This window comes from Arachis ipaensis, chromosome B3 (genome assembly GCF_059453495.1).
Source record: "Arachis ipaensis isolate K30076 ecotype BB chromosome B3, ASM5945349v1, whole genome shotgun sequence".
NCBI lineage: Eukaryota > Viridiplantae > Streptophyta > Magnoliopsida > Fabales > Fabaceae > Arachis > Arachis ipaensis.
Window position 1 is genome coordinate 126,216,712 of NC_142438.1, and position 12,824 is coordinate 126,229,535.

Here is a 12,824-nt window from a genome sequence, read left to right on the forward strand (position 1 = left end):
GCTTGGGCTGAGCTTTAACTTTCCACGTGCAGAGGCCATTTGTGGAGTTGAACGCCAGGTTTTGATCCATTTCTGGCGTTCAACTCTGGTTCTTGATCCATTTCTGGCGCTGAACTCCAGAATTGGGCAGAGAGCTGGCGTTGAACGCCAGTTTACGTCATCTATCCTTGAGCAAAGTATAGACTATTATCTATTGTTGGAAATCCCTAGATGTCTACTTTCCAACGCAATTGGAAGCGCGCCATTTTGAGTTCTGTAGCTCCAGAAAATCCATTTTGAGTGCAGAGAGGTCAGAATCCAACAGCATCAGCAGTCCTTCTTCAACCTCTGAATCTGATTTTTGCTCAAGTCCCTCAATTTCAGCCAGAAAATACCTGAAATCACAGAAAAACACACAAACTCATAGTAAAGTCCAGAAATGTGAATTTAACATAAAAACTAATGAAAATATCCCTAAAAGTAACTAGATCCTACTAAAAACATACTAAAAACAATGCCAAAAAGCGTATAAATTATCCGCTCATCACTATGGAAAGTTGACTTCTAGAGCTTTCCAGCAATACATAATAGTCTGTACTTTGTTTCATATTAGAAGGCCCAAAACTGGCATCCAATGCCAGCTACATGCCCTCTTCCAGGCATCCAGCGCCCAAAGAGCAGAGCCCAGCGTCCAAACACCCAGAGAGGACCCCCTTGTAACCCCCTAATTAGCCTAAGCTTTTCCTCACGTCGTAAAGCAGAGGTTAATCAAAGATTATGATAGTTCTAAGCTCATACATAATATATATATATATATATATATATATATATATATATATATATATATATATATATAGAAAGAATAATATTAATCTAGAAGCCCGATGAAGGATATAGCTCAAAACAGGATTTCAAAAGCGCAAAATGTACTAACGAAGCTACTAACTTAAAACACAAGATACAGATAAGATATATCAAAAGATAGTAGTATAGTGTTATAGGAAACTAGCCACGGCTCGCGGAATTTAAGCCGGCTAGCCATATACAGACCAGAAAGAACCAGACAGTAAAAATAACTTATACAAATTTGTTCTCTCAAATACAAGCCTCTAGACAAAACCAAAATACAAAAGTGAGAGACATATGTAAAATAAACCAAAAGACTCAACAGATGTCCGGATCCTCCGCTCCTGTCACCAACCAGACAACTCACCTAGGTGGGTTGTGATGAGCGGATAATTTATACGCTTTTTGACATTGTTTTTAGTATGTTTTTAGTAGGATCTAGTTACTTTTAGGGATGTTTTTAATAGATTTTGTGTTAAATTCATATTTCTGGACTTTACTATGAGTTTTTGTGTTTTTCTGTGATTTCAGGTATTTTCTGGCTGAAATTGAGGGACTTGAGTAGAAATCAGATTCAGAGGTTGAAAAAGGACTGCTAATGCTGTTGGATTCTGACCTCCCTGCACTCAAAGTAGATTTTCTGGAGCTACAGAACTCGAAATGGTGCGCTTCCAATTGCGTTGGAAAGTAGACATCTAGGGCTTTCTAGAAATATATAATAGTCTATACTTTGGCCAATAATTGACGACGTAAACTGGCGTTCAACGCCAGCTTTCTACCCAAATCTGGCGTCCAGCGCCAGAAAAGGATCCAAAACCAGAGTTGAACGCCCAAACTGGCACAAAAACTGGCGTTCAACTCCACAAATGGCCTCTGCACGTGCAACACTTAAGCTCAGCCCAAACACACACCAAGTGGGCCCCGGAAGTGGATTTATACATCAAATACTTACTCATGTAAACCCTAGTAGCTAGTTTATTATAAATAGGACCTCTTACTATTGTATTAGGCATCTTTGGATTACCTTATGATCCTTTGATCACGTTTTGGGGGCTGGCCATCTCGGCCATGCCTGGACCTTCACTTATGTATTTTCATACGGTAGAGTTTCTACACTCCATAGATTAAGGTGTGGAGCTCTGCTGTTCCTCAAAGATTAATGCAAAGTACTACTATTTTCTATTCAATTCTTCTGATTTCGCTTCTAAGATATCCATTCGCACCCAAGAATGTGATGAAGGTGATGATTATGTGTGACGCTCATCATCCTTCTCCCTTATGAACGCGTGCCTGACAAACACTTCTGTTCTACATGAATTAAGCTAGAATGAGTATCTCTTAGATCTCCTAACCAGAATCTTCATGGCGTAAGCTAGAATGATGGCGGCATTCAAGAGAATCCGGAAAGTCTAAACCTTGTCTGTGGTATTCCGAGTAGGATTCAATGATTGAATGACTGTGACGAGCTCCTAACTCGCGATTGCAGGGCGTTAGTGACAGACGCAAAAGGATAGTAAATCCTATTCCGGCATGATCGAGAACCAACAGATGAATAGCCGTGCCGTGACAGGGTGCGTGAGCATATTATTCACTGAGAGGATAAGATGAAGCCATTGACAAGGGTGATGCCTCCAGACGATTAGCCGTGCCGTGACAGGGCATTGGATCATTTTCCCGAGAGATGACCGAAAGTAGCCATTGACAGTGGTGATGTATCACATAAAGCCAGCCATGGAAAGGAGTAAGACTGATTGAATGAAGATAGCAGGAAAGCAGAGGTTCAGAGGAACGAAAAGCATCTCCATTCGCTTATCTGAAATTCCTACCAATGATTTACATAAGTACTTCTATCCCTATTCTATTAATTATTATTTGAAAACACCATTATCAATTTATATCTGCCTAACTGAGATTTACAAGGTGACCATAGCTTGCTTCATACCAACAATCTCCGTGGGATTCGACCCTTACTCACGTAAGGTATTACTTGGACGACCCAGTGCACTTGCTGGTTAGTTGTATCGAAGTTGTGACAATTATGTATTGAGATCAGAGCACCAAGTTGCTCACGTGCCAGGAATAGTTCGAGCCTGGACATCACAATTTCGTGCACCAAGTTTTTGGCGCCGTTGCCGGGGATTGTTCGAGTATGGACAACTGACGGTTCATCTTGTTGCTCAGATTAGGTAATTTTCTTTTTGTTTTGTTTTCAAAAATTTTTCAAAAATCTTTCAAAAATTCCTCACTTGTTTTCGAAAAAAAAAAATTTTACTAAAAATAATGTTTTCAAAAATAAATTATTCTATGGCTTCAAAATTTTTAAGAATGAATTCTAGTGTTTCATGAAGCATGTGGAAGCCTATCTGGCTGTAAAGCCATACCCAAACTGCTTTGGGATTGGCTAATCACTTCAGTGGAGTCATGCCCAATCCTTCTGGATAGGGTATGTCAGGCTTGTCATGTCTGAATTACACTCATATTTTTATTAAAGCTTGGCTGGCTATTAAGCCATGCCTGACCCTTTGATTGGAGCTTTAAGACTAACATGACAAGATTCCTGGAATTCATATTGAAGATTTTGAAATCCTTATTCTTACTTTTCACAATAATTTTCGAAAAAATTAAAAGAAAATACAAAAAAAATTAGAAAATCATAAAAATAAAAAATATTTTGTTTTTCTTGTTTGAGTCTTGAGTCATGTTATAAGTTTGGTGTCACTTGCATATGCATCTTGCATTTTTCGAAAATTTCATGCATTCATAGTGTTCTTCATGATCTTCAAGTTGTTCTTGGTAAGTCTTCTTGTTTGATCTTGATGATTTTTTTGTTTTGTGTTGTTTTTCATATGCATTCTTGAATTCTTAGTGTCTAAGCATTAAAGAATTCTGAGTTTGGTGTCTTGCATGTTTTCTTTGCATTAAAAATTTTTTCAAAATTGTGTCTATGATGTTCATCTTGACATTCATAGTGTTCTTGGTGTTCATCTTGACATTCATAGCATTCTTGCATGCATCACATGTTTTGATCTAAAAATTTCATGCATTGCATAATTTTCATGTTTTTCATAAAAATTTCAAAAATCAAAAAAATATCTTTCCCTTTTTCTCTCATCAAATTCGAAAATTTGGATTGACTTTTTCAAAAAATTTTAAAATCAAGTTGTTTCTTAAGAGTCAAATCAAATTTTCAATTTGAAAATCTTATCTTTTTCAAAATCTTTTTCAAAAATCAAATCTTTTTCAAAATTCTTGGTTATTTTCGAAAATTCAAAAAATTAATTTTCAAAAATCTTTTTCTTATTTTATATCATAATTTTCGAAAATAACATAATCAATTAATGTTTTGATTAAAAAATTTGATGTTTGTTACTTGCTTTTTAAGAAAGATTCAAACTTTAAGTTCTAGAATCATATCTTGTGATTTCTTATGAATCAAGTCATTAATTGAGATTTTAAAAATCAAATCTTTTTCAAAACTAATTTCAATCATATCCTTTCAAAAATATCTTCTTATCTTATCTTTTTCAAAAATATCTTTTCAAAATATCTCTTCTAACTTCCTAACTTCTTATCTTTTCAAAATTTATTTCAACTAACTAACTAACTTTTTGTTTGTTTCTTAACTTTTTCAAAACTACCTAACTAACTCTCTCTCTCTCTCTAATTTTCGAAAATATCTTCCCTCTTTTTCAAAAATTTCTTTTTAATTAACTAATTATTCTTATTTTTATTTTTAATTTTAAAAATTTTTCAAAAAAAAATACTAAACATTTTTCAAAAACCATTTTCAAAAATCACTAACTCCTTTTCAAAAATAATTTTCGAAAATTCCCTCCTTTTCTCTCATCTTATTCTATTTATTTATTCATCTACTAACATCTCTTCCTCACATCATCACCAAATTCGAACCCCCTCCTCTATCTGTGTTCGAATTTCTTCTTCTTCTTTTCTACTAACAATAAGGAACCTCTTTACTGTGACATAGAGGATTCCTCTTCTTTTCTTTTTCTCTCCTCTTTCTTATGAGCAGGGACAGAGAAAAAGGCATTCTTGTTGAAGCTGATCCAGAACCTGAAAGGACTCTGAAGAGAAAATTAAGAGAAGCTAAATTACAACAATCCAGAGACAACTTGATTGAAAATTTTGAACAAGTAAAGGAGATGGCAGCCGAACCCAACAACAATGCAAGGAGAATGCTTGGTGACTTTACTACACCTAATTCCAATTTACATGGAAGAAGCATCTCCATTCCTGCCATTGGAGCAAACAACTTTGAGCTGAAACCTCAGTTAGTTTCTCTGATGCAGCAGAACTGCAAGTTTCATGGACTTCCTTCTGAAGATCCTTTTCAGTTCTTAACTGAATTCTTGCAGATATGTGATACTGTTAAGACTAATGGAGTAAATCCTAAAGTCTACAGGCTCATGCTTTTCCCTTTTGCTGTAAGAGACAGAGCTAGATTATGGTTGGATTCTCAACCCAAAGACAGCCTGAACTCTTGGAATAAGCTGGTCACGGCTTTCTTAGCCAAGTACTTTCCTCCTCAAAAGCTGAGCAAGCTTAGAGCTGATGTTCAAACCTTCAGGCAGAAAGAAGGTGAATCCCTCTATGAAGCTTGGGAAAGATACAAACAGTTGACCAAAAAGTGTCCTTCTGACATGCTTTCAGAATGGACCATCCTGGATATATTCTATGATGGTTTATCTGAGTTATCAAAGATGTCATTGGATACCTCTGCAGGTGGATCCATTCACCTACAGAAAACGCCTGCAGAAGCTCAAGAACTCATTGACATGGTTGCTAATAACCAGTTCATGTACACTTCTGAAAGGAATCCTGTGAGTAATGGGACGCCTATGAAGAAGGGAGTTCTTGAGGTTGATACTCTGAATGCCATATTGGCTCAGAATAAAATATTGACTCAGCAAGTCAATATGATCTCTCATAGTCTGCATGGAATGCAAGCTGCATCCAACAGTACTCAAGAGGCTTCTTATGAAGAAGAAGCTTATGATCCTGAGAACCCTGCAATAGCAGAGGTGAATTACTTAGGTGAACCTTATGGAAACACCTATAACTCATCATGGAGAAATCATCCAAATTTCTCATGGAAGGATCAAAAGCCTCAACAAGGCTTTAATAATGGTGGAAGAAACAGGTTTAACAATAATAAACCTTTTCCATCATCCACTCAGCAACAGACAGAGAACTCTGAACAAAATACTTCTAATTTGGCAAACTTAGTCTCTGATCTGTCCAAGGCCACTGTAAGTTTCATGAATGAAACAAGGTCTTCCATTAGAAATTTGGAAGCACAAGTAGGCCAGCTGAGTAAGAGGATCACCGAAATCCCTCCTAGTACTCTCCCAAGCAATACGGAAGAGAATTCAAAAGGAGAGTGCAAGGCTATTGACATAAGTGCCATGGCCGAACCTGTGAGGAGAGGAGAGGACGTGAATCCCAAGGAGGAAGATCTCCTGGGATGTCCAGTGGTCAATAAGGAGCTTCCCTCTGAGGAACCAAAGGACTCTGAGGCTCATCTAGAGACCATAGAGATTCCATTGAACCTCCTTATGCCCTTCATGAGCTCTGATGAGTATTCCTCTTCTGAAGAGAATGAGGAGGTTACTGAAGAGCAAACTGCCAAGTTTCTTGGTGCAATCATGAAGCTGAATGCCAAATTATTTGGCATTGATACTTGGGAAGTTGAACCTCCCTTGTTCATCAATGAACTGAGTGATCTGGATCAACTGACATTACCTCAGAAGAGACAGGATCCTGGAAAGTTCATAATACCCTGTACCATAGGCACTATGATCTTTAAAGCTCTGTGTGACCTTGGTTCAGGAATAAACCTCATGCCCCTCTCTGTAATAGAGAAACTGGGAATCTATGGGGTGCAAGTTGCTAAAATCTCACTAGAGATGGCAGACAGCTCAAGAAAACAGGCTTGTGGACAAGTAGAGGACGTGTTAGTAAAGGTTGAAGGCCTTTACATCCCTGCTGATTTCATAGTCCTGGATACTGGAAAGGAAGAGGATGAATCCATCATCCTAGGAAGACCTTTCTTGGCCACAGCAAGAGCTGTGATTGATGTTGACAGAGGTGAAATATTCCTTCAATGGAATGAGAACTCCCTTGTGTTTAAAACTCAAGGATCTCCCTCTGCAACCATGGAGAGGAAGCAGAAAAAGCTTCTCTCCAAGCAGAGTCAACCAGAGCCCCCACAGTCAAACTCTAAGTTTGGTGTTGGGAGGCCACAACCAAACTCTAAGTTTGGTGTTGAACTCCCATATCCAAACTCTAAGTTTGGTGTTGGAGAGTCTCAACAAAGCTCTGCACATCTGTGAGGCTCCATGAGAGCCCACTGTCAAGCTATTGACATTAAAGAAGCGCTTATTGGGAGGCAACCCAATGTTTATTTATCTAACTATATTTTTCTTAGTTATGTGTCTTTATAGGTTCATGATCATGAGGAGTCACAAAATAAATATAAAAATTGAAAACGGAATCAAAAACAGCAGAAGAAAAATCACACCCTGGAGGAGCATCTGTCTGGCGTTCAAACGCCAGAACAGAGCATAGTTCTGGCGCTGAACGCCCAGAATGGGAGCATCCTGGCGTTGAACGCCCAGAACAAGCATGGTTCTGGCGTTCAACGCCAGAAATGGCAGCAAAGGGGCGTTGAACGCCCAAAATGGGCACCAACCTGGCGCTGAACGCCCAGAGTTGTGTGCAAGGGCATTTTACATGCCTAAATTGGTGTAGGGATGTAAATGCCTTGACACCTCAGGATCTGTGGACCCCACAGGATCATCTCAGGATCTGTGGACCCCACAAGATCCCCACCTACCTCATCATCTCTCTTTCCATTCATGATCATCCCTTCTTTTTTTTTCCATTTACCACTCACATCCATACACCCACTACCTTCAAAAAATCAACATCTCTCTCCCACCCAATCCCACCCATATGGCCGAATACACACTCCCATCCATCTCCTCCATATCTTCTTCTTATTCTTCTATTCTTTCTTCTTTTGCTCGAGGGCGAGCAACATTCTAAGTTTGGTGTGGTAAAAGCATAGCTTTTTTGTTTTTTCCATAACCATTGATGGCACCTAAGGCCAGAGAAACCTCTAGAAAGAGGAAAGGGAAGACAAAAGCTTCCATCAAGGGTCTATAGCTCAGTGGTAGAACATTTGACTGCAAATCAAGAGATCCCTGAGATACCTCAAGGGATACATTTTCTTCCACACAATTATTGGAAGCAACTAAGGGTGGAACATCAAGAGCACTCCATCATCCTTCACGAAATCAGAGAAGATCTAAAAGCACTGAAGGAGGAGCAACAAAGGCAAGGAAGAGACATAGAAGAGCTCAAGGACATCATTGATTCCTCAAGAAGGAAATGCCACCATCACTAAGGTGGATTCATTCCTTGTTCTTAATTCTTCTGCTTTTCGTTTTCTATGTTATGTGCTTATCTATGTTTGTGTCTTCATTACATGATCATTAGTAGTTAGTAACTTTGTCTTAAAGTTATAAATGTCCTATGAATCCATCACCTCTCTTAAATGAAAAATGTTTTAATTCAAAAGAACAAGAAGTACATGAGTTTTGAGTTTATCCTTGAACTTAGTTTAATTATATTGATGTGGTGACAATGCTTCTTGTTTTCTGAATGTATGCTTGAACAGTGCATAGGTCTTTTGAAGTTGTTGTTTAAGAATGTTAAATATGTTGGCTCTTGAAAGAATGATGACTAGGAGACATGTTATTTGATAATCTGAAAAATCATAAAAATGATTCTTGAAGCAAGAAAAAGCAGCAAAGAACAAAGCTTGCAGAAAAAAAAAATAGGCGAAAAAAATAGAAAGAAAAAGAAAAAGCAAGCAGAAAAAGCCAAAGCTCTTAAAACCAAGAGGCAAGAGCAAAAAGCCAATAACCCTTAAAACCAAAAGGCAAGGGCAATTAAAAAGGATCCCAAGGCTTTGAGCATCAGTGGATAGGAGGGTCTACAGGAATAAAATCCTGGCCTAAGCGGCTAAACCAAGCTATCCCTAACCATGTGCTTGTGGCGTGTAGGTGTCAAGTGAAAACTTGAGACTGAGCGGTTAAAGTCAAGGTCCAAAGTAAAAGAAGAGTGTGCTTAAGAACCCTGGACACCTCTAATTGGGGACTTTAGCAAAGCTGAGTCACAATCTGAAAAGGTTCACCCAACTATGTGTCTGTGGCATTTATGTATCCGGTAGTAATACTGGAAAACAAAATGCTTAGGGCCACGGCCAAGACTCATAAAGAAGCTGTGTTCAAGAATCATCATACTGAACTAAGAGAGTCAATAACACTATTCGAAATCTGAAGTTCCTATAGATGCCAATCATTCTAAACCTCAATGGATAAAGTGAGATGCCAAAACTATTCAAGAGGCAAAAAGCTATAAGTCCCGCTCATATGATTGAAGCTCTGTTTCATTGATAGTTTGGAATTTATAGTATATTCTATTCTTTTTATCCTATTTTGATTTTCAGTTGCTTGGGGACAAGCAACAATTTAAGTTTGGTGTTGTGATGACCGGATAATTTATACGCTTTTTGACATTGTTTTTAGTATGTTTTTAGTAGGATCTAGTTACTTTTAGGGATGTTTTTAATAGATTTTGTGTTAAATTTATATTTCTGGACTTTACTATGAGTTTGTGTGTTTTTCTGTGATTTCAGGTATTTTCTGGCTGAAATTGAGGGACTTGAGCAGAAATCAGATTCAGAGGTTGAAAAAGGACTGCTGATGCTGTTGGATTCTGACCTCCCTGCACTCAAAGTGGATTTTCTGGAGCTACAGAACTCGAAATGGCGCGCTTCCAATTGCGTTGGAAAGTATACATCCAGGGCTTTCCAGAAATATATAATAGTCCATACTTTGGCCAAGAATTGACGACGTAAACTGGCGTTCAACACCAGCTTTCTACCCAAATCTGGCGTCCAGCGCCAGAAAAGGATCCAAAACCAGAGTTGAACGCCCAAACTGGCACAAAAACTGGCGTTCAACTCCACAAATGGCCTCTGCACGTGCAACACTTAAGCTCAGCCCAAACACACACCAAGTGGGCCCCAGAAGTGGATTTATACATCAAATACTTACTCATGTAAACCCTAGTAGCTAGTTTATTATAAATAGGACCTCTTACTATTGTATTAGGCATCTTTGGATTACCTTATGATCCTTTGATCACGTTTTGGGGGCTGGCCATCTCGGCCATGCCTGGACCTTCACTTATGTATTTTCATACGGTAGAGTTTCTACACTCCATAGATTAAGGTGTGGAGCTCTGCTGTTCTTCAAAGATTAATGCAAAGTACTACTGTTTTCTATTCAATTCTTCTTATTTCGCTTCTAAGATATCCATTCGCACCCAAGAATGTGATGAAGGTGATGATTATGTGTGACGCTCATCATCCTTCTCCCTTATGAACGCGTGCCTGACAAACACTTCTGTTCTACATGAATTAAGCTAGAATGAGTATCTCTTAGATCTCCTAACCAAAATCTTCGTGGCGTAAGCTAGAATGATGGCGGCATTCAAGAGAATCCAGAAAGTCTAAACCTTGTCTGTGGTATTCCGAGTAGGATTCAATGATTGAATGACTGTGACGAGCTCCTAACTCGCGATTGCAGGGCGTTAGTGACAGACGCAAAAGGATAGTAAATCCTATTCCGGCATGATCGAGAACCAACAGATGAATAGCCGTGCCGTGACAGGGTGCGTGAGCATATTATTCACTGAGAGGATAAGATGAAGCCATTGACAAGGGTGATGCCTCCAGACGATTAGCCGTGCCGTGACAGGGCATTGGATCATTTTCCCGAGAGATGACCGAAAGTAGCCATTGACAGTGGTGATGTATCACATAAAGCCAGCCATGGAAAGGAGTAAGACTGATTGGATGAAGATAGCAGGAAAGCAGAGGTTCAGAGGAACGAAAAGCATCTCCATTCGCTTATCTGAAATTCCTACCAATGATTTACATAAGTACTTCTATCCCTATTCTATTAATTATTATTCGAAAACACCATTATCAATTTATATCTGCCTAACTGAGATTTACAAGGTGACCATAGCTTGCTTCATACCAACAATCTCCGTGGGATTCGACCCTTACTCACGTAAGGTATTACTTGGACGACCCAGTGCACTTGCTGGTTAGTTGTATCGAAGTTGTGACAATTATGTATTGAGATCAGAGCACCAAGTTGCTCACGTGCCAGGAATAGTTCGAGCCTGGACATCACAATTTCGTGCACCAGGTTGCGACCTGCATCTGAGAAATACAACAGAAATATGGTATGAGAGCCGAAGGTTCTCAGTATGGTAACAACGCCCAGTGATATAGGATATAAGACCCCGGGACGCCAAAGGCAATCCTAGACTTCATATCCATCACAGAATTTCAAACTTAAGGCATACTAAAATGGTAAAGCATGATTATATAAACCTTAACATAAATAAACTGGGTAATCTATCTTAAGAGATTTCTATTCTAACCAAACACCGCTGTCCCACAGCCTTCACCAACCTATCCTCCATGCAATCCCATCGCCACCGCCTTCCGAACCTCCTCAATCCTAGTAAAAAACATAGATAATATACAATGCAAGTAAAACACAAATATTGGCATGTAAGGTAAATAATTCAATTAGCATATAGGCATGTTATACAAATAGGCAAGCCATTACAAGTAGTCAAAGCATACAAACAGATAGAAAATGAATATGATGAATGCCTGTCCTACTGGCTATGATATCACATTGTCGGTTCAACTGCCAGCCCGACACATTTCTATTTCTAACTCACCCGTTCCTCAATTTTCATCTCATACATCAACCATTCATCACATACCATCAAACCATCCCCAGTACACCCGAAACCTAGACCTTCATCTTCTAAGTTTTCCAAATAATATCATCTATATCCCTTATATTCTTTCCCATGTTTTAAGTATTCAAAACTAGGCCCAAGAGTCCTAAAATGGTGTTAAAGAAGTTTACAACCTTGTTGGAAAGGTAGAATAGTTGAAAACAAATAAAAATTTGAGAAATAGGGTGTGTGCAGCCGCACAGAGGTGTGCGTGCGCACGCCCAGGAGATTTTAAAAGTGTGCGTGCGCACAGGGGTGTGTGCGTACCCACATACTGAAATCCATAAGGTCTGTTCACTCGCACAGGGTGTGCTAGCGCCCCCAACAGACTCCCCTTCCCGACTTGTGCGTGCGCACAGGGGTATGTACGTGCACAGATCGCAATTCTCCATTGATGCGTGCGCGCACCAGCTGTGCTAGCGCTACAACTAGTAGGCACTTCCCTGCCTGTGCGTGCATACAGGTGTGTGCGTCTATACAGAATAAGATTTTCGCAGGGTTGTGCGTGCGCACAAGGCTGTGCGTGCGCACTCATCAAAAATCATAAAATTCTGCAACTTTGCAGAATTTCAGATTTTTAACACCAACTTTGAATGATCATAACTTCCTCTACAAAATTTCAATTTTCAGAAACTTTATATCGATTAAAAAGATTTTCAAAGATCTTCAATTCTAGATAAGTTTCATCAAAATTTGAAAACCGATGCAAAGTTATGATCAAGCAAAGTTCATCAAAAATCCAATTTTACCAAACTTCACAATTTCCACAATTTCTTACCATACACATTCCAAACCATACCAAACCATTCAAAACTCCACTTTTCATCAAAATTAACATGTTGTATCATAATACACCAACCTTACCACATTCTTCTTCTCAATTCATTACTCTCAATTTCAACATCAACTATTCAACACTTATGATCAAACCACATTCAAACTTACCCTTTCATCAATCCTAACACTACAATTTTCATAATAAACCATCTTCCAATCCATACAATCATTCAACATCATCATATCATTGTAAATCATTATAAATTGAACCCCATTCATCAACTCATCATAAACCATCATACATC

General features: G+C 38.7%; 1 non-coding gene across 1 annotated transcript; it reads right to left on the reverse strand.

The window, feature by feature from the left end:
- Positions 1-5,381: 5,381 nt before the first annotated feature.
- On the reverse strand, positions 5,382-5,489 carry LOC148572375 (small nucleolar RNA R71). The gene has a single exon (XR_015908580.1). It is a non-coding gene; the product is annotated as a small nucleolar RNA R71 (small nucleolar RNA).
- Between the last annotated feature and the right edge of the window lie 7,335 nt (positions 5,490-12,824).